The sequence below is a fragment of the Mytilus trossulus genome, chromosome 5 (genome assembly GCF_036588685.1).
Source record: "Mytilus trossulus isolate FHL-02 chromosome 5, PNRI_Mtr1.1.1.hap1, whole genome shotgun sequence".
Lineage (NCBI taxonomy): Eukaryota > Metazoa > Mollusca > Bivalvia > Mytilida > Mytilidae > Mytilus > Mytilus trossulus.
In genome coordinates this window covers 65,679,021-65,697,326 of record NC_086377.1, presented here as the reverse complement: position 1 = coordinate 65,697,326, position 18,306 = coordinate 65,679,021, and positions in this window count along the sequence as shown.

Here is an 18,306-nt window from a genome sequence, read left to right as displayed (position 1 = left end):
GACTTTAAATAGATGACCAAATAATGACCTGAATTCACATGAACTATTTCTAGCCCAAGGTAAACTGAATTTGTATCCTTGTTTTTCGTGACAGCGACTTTGCAACAAAATGTATCTAAACTGCCTGTAATCATTTAAAAAAGATATTTGTTTTCTTTTTGAATTTATATTTTTGTCAGTGAAGTAGCGAATGGCAGATCACTTTCACTACTGAATTTTTTTCATGGGATTCCCTGGTCCATATTCATTTGCAGGAGCCCTTTGTCTGACTGGAATTAATTTTACATGTGCTACAACAAAAACGATTTAATATTTGAATATTTTTTTGTTTCTATAATTTTGGTTAATCATGAATAAATCATACAAATTAGAAATGAACTAGCACAAGGTCATCGTTTTCTTCAATGACTAAATCCATTGGTGTAGACTTGTACTGATTGATATTTTAGTCCTAGATGCATATTTCAATTAGTTGTTATTGTCTTTGAAATTATCTATCAGCAACTTCTTACAGCTTGTACTCTAAAGGTCTCTGTACATGGCCATGGCAGTGTCATTTTTGTTGTGAGGATTTATTATTAGTATCCTTCCAATTCTTCTTTATTGTTGAAGATATTCACATTTTTAGATAATATTCCAAAATTTAAAATTTGTCAACTAAAAACACAACTTTAATGGCTTTTTTTTTTTATCTTGAACTCGTGTACATTGATACAGCTTTCATATTAAGGGGCAAAATTCTAAAAAAGTAAAAGTGTTGTTAAAATGTTATAAGATAAAACAGTGCAAACACGAGTCATCTTATTTTATCAGTCAAACAAAAGTCTTCCTAAATCATGGGTTTTACATCCATATACCAAATGTCATGGAAACAATCTTTGTGGTTTCCAAAAAAAAAATGATTAGTAAGAACACTAGTTCTGTCAAATGATATCATAATGTTATGACTAAACCTGTACCTAATTTTGAAAACCGCTAAAGGCAGTGATGAATTTACAATTACTCATCCAAGCCTTATCAGAACGGGTACCTTGAATCAAATCCAGTCCTGCGATACATTTGAAAATCAGGACATTTGAAAAGAATCGCCATATCTAGTTTTACAAGTAGAAATCGGCACCATAAAATTTTAGGTTCTGTTCTTTGTTTTAGTCGAATGCATATGTACGCTTATAGAAGCTGAATTTGTTAAGCCTTGAAAACCAGATAATCACATTGGGGTTGAAGCAGAATTTTGCTGATTGTGTTGGCAGTCAAACAGAAAAAAAAACAGGGCTTTCCCTTGAAACTGAAGTAGGAGGCTAAATTAAAACAAAAGGGGGGGCTGTCACATGTGTTGGCAAAGCCAGGTGCCCATACAGCTTGGTGCTTTATGGCAGGGGTCTGGCATTAATAGGGCAAAATCCTGCATTCTCCCAATCTCCTGACTTCTAATTTCATCTTTCAAATGACCATTTTATATGTATGAAATTAAAGTAAAAAAAAAATATTTGTGTAATGTTTAGTTCTTTATTTGCTTTACCTTATGCTCAAAACTTATTTGCATATAACTATGTACATTTGTAAACAAATTACCCCCCCCCCCCCTTTTTCTCGAAAAACTGTATTTCAATCATACAATTATTTCTCAAGCATTGACAGAAAATTAAAATATCCTCTGATTTTCCTTTTTTGTTGGTAAACTGTTCATTAAGAATGATACATAAATTAAATGGAAATGTTATTCATTTGTGGAAGAGTCAACAATGTTCTTCTTTTGTTTTTGACCTTGATTCTCTGAAAACCACATTGGCTTTGAAAAATGAACTTCAAAAGCTGGTACTGTTTTCCAGATTCTGAACAACATATTATTTGACTTATATATTATTCCATAACATACTATTGTCATCTTATCTGATTGTCTTCACTTTCTTAAAAGTCAAAACCAACGAGTTAATGACCATCAAAACATTTCTTTTGTTATCGTTCAATGATAATCAGAATGTCTCTCTCGTTATTCTTCAAAAGAAACGATGCATTTCGACTTTAAATAGATGACCAAATAATGACCTGAATTCACATGAACTATTTCTAGCCCAAGGTAAACTGAATTTGTATCCTTGTTTTTCGTGACAGCGACTTTGCAACAAAATGTATCTCAACTGCCTGTAATCATTTAAAAAAGATATTTGTTTTCTTTTTGAATTTATATTTTTGTCATTGAAGTAGTGAACGGCGGAACACACTCAACTGCCTGTAATCATTTAAAAAAGATATTTGTTTTCTTTTTGAATTTATATTTTTGTCAGTGAAGTAGTGAACGGCGGAACACTTTCACTACTGAATTTTTTTTCATGGGATTCCCTGGTCCATATTCATTTGCAGGAGCCCTTTGTCTGACTGGAATTAATTTTACATGTGCTACAAAAAAACCGATTTAATATTTGAATATTTTTTTATTTCTATAATTTTGGTTTATCATGAATAAATCATACAAATTAGAAATGAACTAGCACAAGGTCATGGTTTTCTTCAATGACTAAATCCATTGGTGTAGACTTGTACTGATTGATATTTTAGTCCTAGATGCATATTTCTATTAGTTGTTATTGTCTTTGAAATAGCTATCAGCAACTACTTACAGCTTGTACTCTTAAGGTCTCTGTACATGGCAGCATCGTTTTTGTTGTGAGGATTTATTATTAGTATCCTTCCAATTCTTCTTTATTGTTGAAGATATTCACATTTTTAGATGATATCCAAAATTTAAAATTTGTCAACTTAAGATAAAACAGTGCAAACACGAGTCATCTTATTTTATCAGTCAAACAAAAGTCTTCCTAAATCATGGGTTTTACATCCATATACCAAATGTCATGGAAACAATCTTTGTGGTTTTCAAAAAAAAAATGATTAGTAAGAACACTTGTTCTGTCAAATGATATCATAACGTTATGACTAAACCTGTACCTAATTTTCAAAAAGGCTCAAGGCAGTGATGAATTTACAATTACTCAGCCAAGCCTTATCAGAACGGGTACCTTAAATCAAATCCAGTCCTGTGATACATTTGAAAATCAGGACATTTGAAAAGAATCGCCATATCTAGTTTACAAGTAGAAATCGGCACCATAAAATTTTAGGTTCTAAACTTTGTTTTAGTCCAATGCATATGTACGCTTATAGAAGCTGAATTTGTTAAGCCTTGAAAACCAGATATAATCACTTTGGGGTTGAAGCAGAATTTTGCTGATTGTGTTGACAGTCAAACAGAAAAAACCCAGGGCTTTCCCTTGAAACTGAAGTAGTAGGCTAAATTAAAACTAAAGGGGGTCTGTCACATGTGCTTGGCAAAGCCAGGTGCCCATACAGCTTGGTGCTTTATGGCAGGGGTCTGGCATTAATAGGGCAAAATCCTGCATTCTCGCAATCTCCTGACTTCTAATTTCATCTTTCAAATGACCATTTTATATGTATAAAATTCAAGTAAAAAAATTAATTTTGTGTTATGGTCAGTTCTTTATTTGCTTTACATTATGCTCAAAATTCATTTGCATATAACTATGTACATTTGTAAACAAATTATTCCCCCTTTTTTCTCGAAAGACTGTTACATGTATTTAAATCATACAATTATTCCTCAAGCATTGACAGAAAATTGAAATATCATCTGATTTTCTTTTTTGTTTGGTAAACTGTTCAATAAGAATGATACATAAATTAAATGGAAATGTTATTTATTTGTGGACGAGTCAACAATGTTCTTCTTTTGTTTTTGACCTTGATTCTCCGAAAACCACATGGGCTTTGAAAAGTGAACTTCAAAAGCTGGTACCGTTTTCCAGATTCTGAACAACATATTATTTGACTTATATATTATCGTTCAATGATAATCAGAATGTCTCTCTCGTTATTCTTGAAAAGAAACGATGCATTTCGACTTTAAATAGATGACCAAACAATGACCTGAATTCACATGAACGGAACGTAGTAGCAACTTCACCTGACGATATTGGGAAATAGGTATTTAGTCGGATTTTAACACGTACTTGTGATTTGGTTAAAACCGGTTTTGATATAAATATACGAAGAAATGTAGAAATGTTCAGGACTTAATTAAATCCGTATTTCGGTAGGATGGTGCAAGCATACGATTTTTATTGCGTCTTACACTTTGAGAAGCGAATAATCTTTTAACTACTTTATTCAAATATTGTGTAAAAACGTTAATTTGAGCTTCAAAAGTCAAGTGGCTCGAGCATTTTTCTGAGGAAGTTTTAAAAAATTGCAAAGAAATATTTTTACAGTGGGTTAGCTTTCATTAGTATTCACTATCTATAGATTAAGAACTTTTGGTTATATTTACAATTTAGAATCATCATTGAAGGTGGAGGGCGATTGCACAGTTAATTAACTCTATTGGTGCGCCATTTTACAATTTTATACTGACTTAATCAAAACACAATCAAAACTGTTCTCGTTAAAACTAGCTGACACCATACCAAGGTTCTACTTTAAACCTCAATGTATCCACTCATTCCGCAGAATATCTCTCCCAGCAACTGTTTGTACACCGAGGGTTATACCATGATAACCAACTAATGGCTTTCCTACAACAATCTGCCGGCAAGCGTCAGACCTAGGGGTACCTTAGCCTACTCACAAATCCGGGGTTCCTGTCAGCCTCGTTCGACTAGCATGTTCTTTCTGTTTTGTAAGCTAAGTTTCTATTTTCCAAATACTAGTATCATACTTTTATTCACATTTGTACAAGCAACTGAATACTGAACTTAAATTCAATTTTGACCAGATAAAACCTTTTCAAATATTCTATTTTGAATACCACTTGAAAAGTTGTGTTGCCAAAAACCGGTTTAAAACAATTTTGCCTCACAACAGGCCAATTATGGACCCCTCAATAAGAGTTGTTGTAAAGGGTTCTTTAACATGCACAAGACGTGGTACTTCCTGAACACGGGACCTCGGATTTAACGTCCCCATCCGACGGACGGACAGTCATAGACAATCACAAAATACTCAACAGAGATGCTAGACAAATCCCACCGCTAAGCCACCATTTGTAACGTGTAACCGGGCGGGGACGTTTAGATGTTTTTATCCTCGGGTTCGTACCAGTTTCCTGGGCTTCAAAAGTACTAAAGTCAATAAAAAGTTTACACTATCACTATCAAATATGAAACAAATACTAAACTACATAAAACGATTTTCAACACCTATCAACCTAACCCGAACTTGTTGAATTAAAACTGTTTAAAACCCTTTCTGTCCGATACTGTTTAAAACTGTTTAAAACCCTTTCTGTCCGATACTGTTTAAAACTGTTTAAAACCCTTTCTGTCCGATACTGTTTAAAACTGTTTAAAACCCTTTCTGTCCGATACTGTTTAAAACCAACTGTTTGAAACTATAGTCTGGAACCTAAATGTATAGAACTGGTTTAAAACCTAAATGTATAAAACTGGTCTGGAACATAAATGTATGAAACTGGTCAGACGGTTTGGAACTATTGTCTGAAACCTAAATGTTTGGAACCTGTCTGGAACCTAAATGTTTGAAACTGGTCTGTATGTTTGAAGAGTAAAAAAACAAGAAAAATAAATTAATTAACTTTTGATATACCTCACAAAACGACATGCATACAAGTCTTATTTTTAATGAAATGCTCCCTCCTCCCCACCCTCACATAAAAAAAACCAACATGTGCATGATTTGATTTGCAGCAGGCCAAGTTTACGAGCATTTTCCATCTACGCCAGGGACTTACAACCTTACGACTTTTCACAGTGCGCCAGAGGGTTGCATCCTGTTCTGCAAATAATTTTCTGCTAAATTAAGATAAATATATCTATAAATCCATAATGAAATAGTAAATGTTGAAATTCCCATATACACATGTCGTTTGAAGGCATTTATTTATATATTTTTCAAATAAAAACAGGTATAGAATAAAGCATTTAAATTATCACAATAACACACAGAATAGAATTGAGAAAGAAAAAAAAAACATTACATTTTGTAAGCAATAAGTGTTTCAAGTTGATTTGACTTCAATTTCATCAAAAAACTACCTTGACCAAAAACTTTAACCTGAAACTCACACTTTCAATTTCTATGTTTAATGGACCATGAAATTGGGGCCAAAAGTCTAATTTGGCTTTAAAATTAGAAAGATCATATCATAAGCAACAAGTGTACTTAAAGTTTCAAGTTGATTGGACTTCACCTTCATCAGAATCTACCTTGATCAAAAACTTTAACCTGAAGCAGTATGAACGAACAAACTGACGAACAAACAACCGATGGACAAACAAACAAACGGATGAACGAACAAACTGACGAACAAACTAACAGACGGACAAACAAACAAACGAATGAACGAACAGACAAACAGAGCCACAGACCAGAAAACATAATGCCCCTCTACTAACGTAGGTGAAAAAAGTTGTTTAACAGTCTGTGATTGCAGATTATAAATCTTTATCAGTACAACATCAATTTAACTTTAAAAATGGCACAGTTGCAGTATAAAAAAAGTCTAAAATATGTAATTATTAGTTAATGAAATATTGAGATCAAATTTACTCAAGAACGGAACGTAGTAGCAACTTCACCTGACGATATTGGGAAATAGGTATTTAGTCGGATTTTAACACGTACTTGTGATTTGGTTAAAACCGGTTTTGATATAAATATACGAAGAAATGTAGAAATGTTCAGGACTTAATTAAATCCGTATTTCGGTAGGATGGTGCAAGCATACGATTTTTATTGCGTCTTACACTTTGAGAAGCGAATAATCTTTAACTACTTTATTCAAACATTGTGTAAAACGTTAATTTGAGCTTCAAAAGTCAAGTGGCTCGAGCATTTTTCTGAGGAAGTTTTAAAAAATTGCAAAGAAATATTTTTACAGTGGGTTAGCTTTCATTAGTATTCACTATCTATAGATTAAGAACTTTTGGTTATATTTACAATTTAGAATCATCATTGAAGGTGGAGGGCGATTGCACAGTTAATTAACTCTATTGGTGCGCCATTTTACAATTTTATACTGACTTAATCAAAACACAATCAAAACTGTTCTCGTTAAAACTAGCTGACACCATACCAAGGTTCTACTTTAAACCTCAATGTATCCACTCATTCCGCAGAATATCTCTCCCAGCAACTGTTTGTACACCGAGGGTTATACCATGATAACCAACTAATGGCTTTCCTACAACAATCTGCCGGCAAGCGTCAGACCTAGGGGTACCTTGGCCTACTCACAAATCCGGGGTTCCTGTCAGCCTCGTTCGACTAGCATGTTCTTTCTGTTTTGTAAGCTAAGTTTCTATTTTCCAAATACTAGTATCATACTTTTATTCACATTTGTACAAGCAACTGAATACTGAACTTAAATTCAATTTTGACCAGATAAAACCGTTTCAAATATTCTATTTTGAATACCACTTGAAAAGTTGTGTTGCCAAAAACCGGTTTAAAACAATTTTGCCTCACAACAGGCCAATTATGGACCCCTAAATAAGAGTTGTTGTAAAGGGTTCTTTAACATGCACAAGACGCGGTACTTCCTGAACACGGGACCTCGGATTTAACGTCCCCATCCGACGGACGGACAGTCATAGACAATCACAAAATACTCAACAGAGATGCTAGACAAATCCCATCGCTAAGCCACCATTTGTAACGTGTAACCGGGCGGGGACTTTTAGATGTTTTTATCCTCGGGTTCGTACCAGTTTCCTGGGCTTTGAAAAGCAATTCAAAAGTACTAAAGTCAATAAAAAGTTTACACTATCACTATCAAATATGAAACAAATACTAAACTACATAAAACGATTTTCAACACCTATCAACCTAACCCGAACTTGATGAATTAAAACTGTTTAAAACCCTTTCTGTCCGATACTGTTTAAAACTGTTTAAAACCCTTTCTGTCCGATACTGTTTAAAACTGTTTAAAACCCTTTCTGTCCGATACTGTTTAAAACCAACTGTTTGAAACTATAGTCTGGAACCTAAATGTATAGAACTGGTTTAAAACCTAAATGTATAAAACTGGTCTGGAACATAAATGTATGAAACTGGTCAGACGGTTTGGAACTATTGTCTGAAACCTAAATGTTTGGAACCTGTCTGGAACCTAAATGTTTGAAACTGGTCTGTATGTTTGAAGAGTAAAAAAACAAGAAAAATAAATTAATTAACTTTTGATATACCTCACAAAACGACATGCATACAAGTCTTATTTTTAATGAAATGCTCCCTCCTCCCCACCCTCACATAAAAAAAACCCAACATGTGCATGATTTGATTTGCAGCAGGCCAAGTTTACGAGCATTTTCCATCTACGCCAGGGACTTACAACCTTACGACTTTTCACAGTGCGCCAGAGGGTTGCATCCTGTTCTGCAAATAATTTTCTGCTAAATTAAGATAAATATATCTATAAATCCATAATGAAATAGTAAATGTTGAAATTCCCATATACACATGTCGTTTGAAGGCATTTATTTATATATTTTTCAAATAAAAACGTATAGAATAAAGCATTTAAATTATCACAATAACATACAGAATAGAATTGAGAAAGAAAAAAAAACATTACATTTTGTAAGCAATAAGTGTTTCAAGTTGATTTGACTTCAATTTCATCAAAAAACTACCTTGACCAAAAACTTTAACCTGAAACTCACACTTTCAATTTCTATGTTTAATGGACCATGAAATTGGGGCCAAAAGTCTAATTTGGCTTTAAAATTAGAAAGATCATATCATAAGCAACAAGTGTACTTAAAGTTTCAAGTTGATTGGACTTCACCTTCATCAGAATCTACCTTGATCAAAAACTTTAACCTGAAGCAGTATGAACGAACAAACTGACGAACAAACAACCGATGGACAAACAAACAAACGGATGAACGAACAAACTGACGAACAAACTAACAGACGGACAAACAAACAAACGAATGAACGAACAGACAAACAGAGCCACAGACCAGAAAACATAATGCCCCTCTACTAACGTAGGTGAAAAAAGTTGTTTAACAGTCTGTGATTGCAGATTATAAATCTTTATCAGTACAACATCAATTTAACTTTAAAAATGGCACAGTTGCAGTATAAAAAAAGTCTAAAATATGTAATTATTAGTTAATGAAATATTGAGATCAAATTTACTCAAGAACGGAACGTAGTAGCAACTTCACCTGACGATATTGGGAAATAGGTATTTAGTCGGATTTTAACACGTACTTGTGATTTGGTTAAAACCGGTTTTGATATAAATATACGAAGAAATGTAGAAATGTTCAGGACTTAATTAAATCCGTATTTCGGTAGGATGGTGCAAGCATACGATTTTTATTGCGTCTTACACTTTGAGAAGCGAATAATCTTTAACTACTTTATTCAAATATTGTGTAAAACGTTAATTTGAGCTTCAAAAGTCAAGTGGCTCGAGCATTTTTCTGAGGAAGTTTTAAAAAATTGCAAAGAAATATTTTTACAGTGGGTTAGCTTTCATTAGTATTCACTATCTATAGATTAAGAACTTTTGGTTATATTTACAATTTAGAATCATCATTGAAGGTGGAGGGCGATTGCACAGTTAATTAACTCTATTGGTGCGCCATTTTACAATTTTATACTGACTTAATCAAAACACAATCAAAACTGTTCTCGTTAAAACTAGCTGACACCATACCAAGGTTCTACTTTAAACCTCAATGTATCCACTCATTCCGGAGAATATCTCTCCCAGCAACTGTTTGTACACCGAGGGTTATACCATGATAACCAACTAATGGCTTTCCTACAACAATCTGCCGGCAAGCGTCAGACCTAGGGGTACCTTAGCCTACTCACAGTTCCGGGGTTCCTGTCAGCCTCGTTCGACTAGCATGTTCTTTCTGTTTTGTAAGCTAAGTTTCTATTTTCCAAATACTAGTATCATACTTTTATTCACATTTGTACAAGCAACTGAATACTGAACTTAAATTCAATTTTGACCAGATAAAACCGTTTCAAATATTCTATTTTGAATACCACTTGAAAAGTTGTGTTGCCAAAAACCGGTTTAAAACAATTTTGCCTCACAACAGGCCACTTATGGACCCCTCAATAAGAGTTGTTGTAAAGGGTTCTTTAACATGCACAAGACGTGGTACTTCCTGAACACGGGACCTCGGATTTAACGTCCCCATCCGACGGACGGACAGTCATAGACAATAACAAAAAACTCAACAGAGATGCTAGACAAATCCCACCGCTAAGCCACCATTTGTAACGTGTAACCGGGCGGGGACGTTTAGATGTTTTTATCCTCGGGTTCGTACCAGTTTCCTGGGATTTGAAAAGCAATTCAAAAGTACTAAAGTCAATAAAAAGTTTACACTATCACTATCAAATATGAAACAAATACTTAACTACATAAAACGATTTTCAACACCTATCAACCTAACCCGAACTTGTTGAATTAAAACTGTTTAAAACCCTTTCTGTCCGATACTGTTTAAAACCAACTGTTTGAAACTATAGTCTGGAACCTAAATGTATAGAACTGGTTTTAAACCTAAATGTATAAAACTGGTCTGGAACATAAATGTATGAAACTGGTCAGACGGTTTGGAACTATTGTCTGAAACCTAAATGTTTGGAACCTGTCTGGAACCTAAATGTTTGAAACTGGTCAGACGGTTTGGAACTATTGTCTGAAACCTAAATGTTTGGAACCTGTCTGAAACCTAGATGTTTGAAACGGGTCAGACGGTTTGGAACTATTGTCTGAAACCTAAATGTTTGGAACCTGGTCTGAAACCTAAATGTATCAAACGGACTGAAACCGAAATGTATAAAACTAGGCTGAAACCTAAAAGGTATAAAACTTTATTTAATAAACATGTCTATAACTGTCTGAACAACAGGGCAGCACTAAGGCATGGTATGTCAGCAAAAACTCACTGCAATAGTGAGAGATGTGAGACGCAAAATCTTAGCACCAGCCCTGTTTGGACAATCTGTACCGAACCAACAGTCTCAGCCCTTTCTATATTCTTTCCGCAGGTTCCAAGCACTTCACTTTACTTAAACTAAACCGTCTGCCTGCTATTCACTACTTTCTTTCCAACCTATCCGATGTTAACTGTCTGCTGTCTTCGGTACAAATGACAATTTACACTGGATAGCTAACTACTATTTATACTTCTAACGCGGACCTGGAAGAGAGCACCATAGTAACAACTGTACAGGTAAAGCGTCTGATAGCAACCAATGATAAAGGGATGATTTTAGGTACAGTTTTCAACGATAAAAAGATGAAATGGGAAACTAATAGAGATATCGGAAAATATATAACTGTAGAAATATTATAACATTTTTAAACTGCAAATTCGTAACAATAGGAACCATCACAAATGTCAAAAATTTCAAAATGCTCCAACATTGATGAAACTTTATATGATTGTAGACAGGCAAGTCTGGATAAGACTTTTGAAGATGGAATTTCCAAAATGGCCACCGTTGCCATGGAAACTGCAAAAATGTAAAATATTTTCAAATTTGCTCCAAATTTAATGAAACTTACTCTTATTGTCAACTGGCATGTAAAGGTGAGGCTTTTGACTTTGGAATTTTCAAAATGGCTGCCGTTGCCATGGAAACAGAAGAAATATGAAACTCTTAACAAAGCTCTTAATGTATTGAAAATTTACAGAAAGATATATCGCAATTCATAGATCTGCATTGACTGTAAAATTCTTTTGAAATGGCTGCCACTTAGTGGCAATGGGGGAAGGGTGACATCCGCAATTGATTGCAATGGCAATTCTAGTTGATAATTTCAATTGCTTCCATAGAGTTTAAGGAAGTACAACACTAATTAATGGCCCCAGTGCTTTCTATGTTAAATTCCTCAATTTCGAGTGGTCACACCTCTTTTATCTTAAGTTCAAATAAAGTGACAATCATTGCATGTCAAAGCAACACCTTCTGGTGTCCTGTACTGAAAAAATCAACATACCTTACATGGCATATAAGAAAGAACTGGTTCCGGAACTTGGGAGGTACCAAAACAGGTACTTCTGATCTGACAAAAAGGCAAAATGTTAACCCTCCTTTTAAAATTTCATGCCATTTTTTTATTATTCAAATTTATCAGTCAAAAAATGTTCTACAATGATGACCAGTCATGCAGATTTCATTTGATACCAAAATTAATAAAATATTCTAAATATTTTGAAAGTTATGTCCATGCGTAGGAACTATTTTGTGTTAAATATGTACTACTTTCTGGCCGGCACAAATTAGTGGTGTTACACCTTAAGTGAGCAACTACTGATTCAAGGTCAGCATCATCAACAGTTTGTCTTCTTTTCTGTTGATGATCACCTAAAAACTACTAAAACGGTGTCTTTTTAATCTTGTTATATTTTCTTTTGAAAAGAAAGAGCAAGATAAAACCAAATAATTCAAAATCAAAATTTCTTAAATCTCTTGTATCCGAAAATAAACTATTTTGTCAGCTATAACCAACCTGAATAACAAAACTATCGATTGGAAATTACTCTCTTGGAAAAGCCATTGGATTTTTTTTAAATTGAAACAATTAAGTAAAATAATGTTATTATAATAATAAAAGACTGTGACATACAAATACATCAATCTGATATTAGAATATTGATCCCCTTGCCATATTTATCTGGATTTATTTTAGCTTTACCAAGTTGTGTCACTTAGATTGTTGAACTTTTGGTGTTTGTTTGAGTTGAACTACGTGTATCTCAAAATATTTCTCTGGTCCGGCTGACTTCAACATAATGAGGGTCGACTGTATATTGCAATTGGCAGATAACTTTTGTACATAATTTTGAAAGTAATTTGGCAGATTAAATCCTGGGAATCAGAATGTGTCATTGTCCAGAAAAATTATTAAAACACCAAATATCCCTGTCCATACCTGTCAACTCACCCGTTTTTTGCGAGTGACACCTGTGAGTTTTTCTTTACCCAGCGGGTCCCGGGAATTTCTAACATTACCCGTTTCACCCGGATTTCTGACCGGAATTGTTTCCAGTATTTAGAAGTAATACGACCTTTGGTTTTATCGGTCTTTTTCAATGTAACCAAAAGTCAAAATGTAGGACTGTTTACCTGAGCTACTTAACGATATTTTCAAGGTAAGATTTTTAGTGAGGGTTTGAGAAAGCTTGTGATGTCTAAAACATGAGTGCACACCCTGAAATGTCTCGCCTTCTTTAACAACCATTGATATTATGTTGAAAGTCCTAAATATCAAGCTATATTACGAATTACAAATGTGTCGAGGTTTGTGATTGGATAACAACACAGAGATGTCAGTGTATATTCAGGAAACTGCCAGGGTATATACGACGTTTTTATCCCCAATTGGAACCTCAAAAACGTCATCATAACACCGGTTACTATGTGACGGTTACTATGTGACGTAGTCAAAAGCTATCAGATTGTCAGAGGCTCACAGAGTGAAAATAATGACGTGCTTCAGTCAATAATCATGATAAATACATTTTTGATACAAAAACACGCAATTTACACTTTTAATACTTAAATTTAATAAATTTATGATCGCAGCAAACTTAGAATATCCTTCAAGTATGCCGAACATATCAGGGTTTTCAACTTACATGTGTTGTGAACAAAAACCTGCACTGGAAAATAACATTGAGTCAGGGGTAATCCGTAATATATGTGTAATTCAGGTCTCAGAAAGGGTATATACTGTGACATTCCCGGCTTAGGGCTTATATCCACTTCGCCTTTGTCTCAGGGGATATAAACTCTAAGCCGGGAATGTCACAGTATATACCTTGTCTAAGACCTGAATAACATATTATTACAACTGTCACATAAACTTTACACTAACCAAGAAAACTAAACATTGATCAATGAACCATAAAAATGAGGTCAAGGTCAAATGAACCATGCCAGACAGACATGTACAGCTAACAATTCTTCCATACAACAAATATAGTTGACCTGTTGCTTATAAATTAAAGGGGAACTAGCTGTCAAATTCATAGTCACTGATTTTAATCAAATTCTCATATATTTGATTTATTAACATTTATTCAAACTATTAAAAGTCTCAAATAAACAATGAACAGGGCAGTGGCCTGAAAATAAAGAGCATTGGCACTGTCAAACTAGTTTAAACCCCATTTGAAATGTTTGGTACTTGTCATTTTTGGGCCTTTTTTTAGCAGAATCTACAATATGGCCATACAGTAACTTATAGTTGGAATGCATACATATATGTCATTTTTTGTTGTTTCTATGTATGTTCCCTTACCGTTGCACTTCAGTGTTTCTGTTGTTCTGTTGTTTTCCTCTGATAGTTTATGTATTTCCCTTCACAGGTTTTAGTTTGTCACCCAGATTTGTTTATTTTTCTCTCAATCAATTTATGTGGTATATATACTACTGTTGTCTATTCATTTTGGTCTCTTGTGGAGACATTTTATAAAGGAAACAAGTAGCAAATGCAAAGAGTGGAATAATCAACATGGAGATACAAAAACCATGTATTCAAGTATACCTGGATTATTGCTACATAATAATAGTAGGTTCACAATCAGAAAAAAAGAAGTCTCCTTTGTTGTAATTTTTTATAGTTCCCAACTGACCTCACCAACAACCCCCAGGCTTAGGTCAAGATATTGGCCAGTCTTCCTATATCGAGTGCTCCTTACAACTAGCTATATATGAATTACAGAAGGAATCAATAATGTCAACAAACTTTGAATTATCTTTATATAAATGAAAACCAATAATAAAAAAAATAAAAAAGTAATTTTGAATTTTGAAATAAGAAATGCCTAAATTGGGGAATGTGAAGCAAAAGTACAATGCAAGATCCTGTTTTCCCTAAGAAGCACCTAAATCAAGTCTACTTCATATGTAAAGATGTACAATAGGATGGATATCTAACACCAGCAACATACAACCCCCAATGGCATTCATACCACATCTGATGTTTATATGTAAATGTGATTTAAATATGAAATGTTAGGTCATTGCTCCATTGTTAAAGACCCGGCATCAATCTCTGACATTTGGATTTCATGAAGAGTGTCTAATTGGCAATCATATCAGATCTCCATATTTGTATTGTTGAAGACAGTATGTTAACTTAGTTACTAGGTGTCTTGGCCAAATTTGGTAAGTTGCTATCTCATTGACGTTAATTACCCCATATATCATTTAAAACATATGCTGAGTCATTTTTGGAAAAGTTACTAGATAGAATGAAGATTCATCTACGGTAGTTTTTTTACCAAAGCCAACTTTTGCTCTTTCTCTTTAGGTTTCTTTGGGTAGTAAAGGAATAGCAATACCAATTTTGAAGTCCCTTACTTTGACTCAGCAGGGGCGGGGAATAAAGATTATTGAGACTGCTGCAAGGGGGAGGAAGGGAGGGGGAAACTAAGACTAGAAGAGGAGTATACTGTGAACCAACTCATTTTTTGGACAATTTATTAAGAAGACTTCAAAGAAAAAAAGTAAGCCAAATATAAATCACGAGTACTTCAAAATAGAATTTCGAAATAATCCGAAAAATTAGATAATCACAATATTTATCCAAAAATGCTAAAAATGGCTTTATGGTCCTCAAGTGTGTTGGTTTGAATTAATTTACATTTGTGATTTCTGGGTCTATCAAAGCTGATTATGCGCATCATTGAGGGCAGTACAGTTACATATAGCTGTTAATTTCTGTGTCATAAAGTTTCTTGTGGAGAGTTGTCTCATTGGCAATCATACCACATCTTTTTTTTTATATGTGTAGGCAGAAAAAGTCTTATGAAATATGATAGAAATGGCAATATGCGTAAACAAAACATCAGCTGAGATATGATAGAAATGTCTGTATGGTTGCAAGTTTTGTGGTTTGAATTGTTTTACATATGTGATTTCTGTTTCTATATAGCTATGCAGGTCGGGCTTTGCTCATTATTGAGGGCCATATAGTTACCTATAGTTGTTAATTTCTGTGTCACTTGTGGAGAGTTATTTCATTGGCAATCATATCATATCTCCTTCTATATAAATATATGGCGAAAAAAATCCTAAGTGACAATATAATGGAGATACACAAAAAAAAAGTTTTTTCGTTTGAATTATTTTGCATATGTGATTTTGTGGCCTTGTATGGATGACAATGCAGTTTGGGCTTTGATCATCGTTGATGGTCGTACAGTTACCCTAAGCTGTTAATTTTTGAGTCATTAAGTCTCTTTAGGAGAGTAATGTCTTATTGGCAATCATACCACATCGTCTTTCTTATATTTACAAGGGGAAAAATCCTTATGATAGAATCAGCGATACACGAAAAAAAAATCAGCTGCGAAATATTATAGAAATGACAACACAATTCAAAGGTCCATAAAATAAGTTGGTTAACAGTAGTTGGTTCCTATAGAAATGTCAACTGCATGCGTTACAAAATAAGGAAATTAAATTTGTGATAAATTGATTTTTAAAGGAAGAGGGTCATTTAATTCTGTTCCCCATTAAATTAAAATTGGAATATAAAAATAATGGTCAATTGAAATGAATAGAACAAATGTAAACAAAATTCTAAACGTGAATAGGTCTGAAGAGAGAACATTTTTCCAATTTTACATTTCATCACCCCAAAGAGATTCCTTATTTAAAAGAGGGACGAAAGATACCAAAGGGACAGTCAAACTCATAAGTCTAAAATAAACTGACAACGCCATGGCTAAAAATGAATAAGACAAACAATAGAACACATGAAACATAGAAAACTAAAGAATAAACAACATGAGCCCTGTCAATATGTAGGGGTGATCTCAGGTGCTCCAGAAGGGTCCCATTCTGAATTTCAGGTACTAGTATAAGGTATTTATCTGAAGTTATATATAAATTATGCAAGATGAAATTTATGGCATTTTCTGTCTTATGAAAGTTATTTACTAATGACAGTCATTCTCAACCCAATAAATTCTATTCTGCACACATACTTAATGAATTAAAAAGCAACCATATCCCTCCATCTGATTAGTACCCCAAACCCTTACTAGAATGTCATACACCAATCTCTCTCTCCCTTGTGCCACTCTATTATGCCACTTAAATACCTAACAACCTATTTAGGAAGTATCATGTTAGTAAACCCCCTAGGTTAGTGTTGATACTTCAAAGAATGAAAAGATTTTTAAATGAAGTACTAGATATGGAGGGATATAAGTACAATTTTTTAAAGAAATTAAAATATCGCATAAACTTGAATTGATGTTACAATTTTCAAAGTAGCTAACTGATTAGTTGAATAACCTTCATTGAGACTGCCAGAGACCAAAACTTTGTGGATCCAAAATCAAAGTTTTTCATGATCATTAAAAAGCCAAAAAAAGATATAATATTTCAAAATCAATAAACTGGAAATTTAGAGGAATAAAAATAATAATTCAAATTTTTAAAAACATTACCGCAGACCTTAATACTAATTCAGAATGAGAATAAGATGTGTCAAAGCGACACAATGGCCTGGTCCCAAAAAGTTGAATAATCAGCAATTTTAAAATAAACACATGTGGACACGAACATAATGGTAGCCTAATATAAAAAATCAGCTCAAAATCTGGAGGGGAATAGAGAAAAAAATCCAAATAACCGATTTTCAATAATTAATCAAAGTCCAATGCCTGTAATTTCAGCGAAAATTAGCTGAGCAGAACGAAACTTAAGCTTGACCTATAACTCATCATGGTTAACTCACGTACCAAAAATCAGCCAAATATCTGAAGGTGTTTACAAAAAAGTCTGTATAACTGATTTTCAATAATTTCTCAAAGCCTGTAATTTTGGCAAAAATTAGTGGAGTGGAATGAAACTTTAACTTGATCTGTAACTCATCATGGTTAATTTATAACTCACATACCAAAAATCAGCCCAATATCTGAAGGTGTTAGAAAAAAACTCTGTATAATGGTTTGTTGTGGAATGAAGGAATTACGGAAAAACAGAATTAAGGACAAGGGTATCACTATATGGCATCTACAAGTTTGTTGCAGGGCCATAAAAAAGGTTAAAACTAATTGAATAATGAAATAATGTTGAAGAAGGAGTAATTTTAAATCTGAAAAAAGGAAAAAATGGCATAGAAGAACTATTAAAAAATTTAAAAGAGAACTAAAATAAAAAATGTTGACATTGCTATGGGAACCCTGCCCCTTTTAAGACAGACTTCATACAGGCACTTATAAAGGATAAAAAGAATCAAGCATTATCCCTTAACTTCAC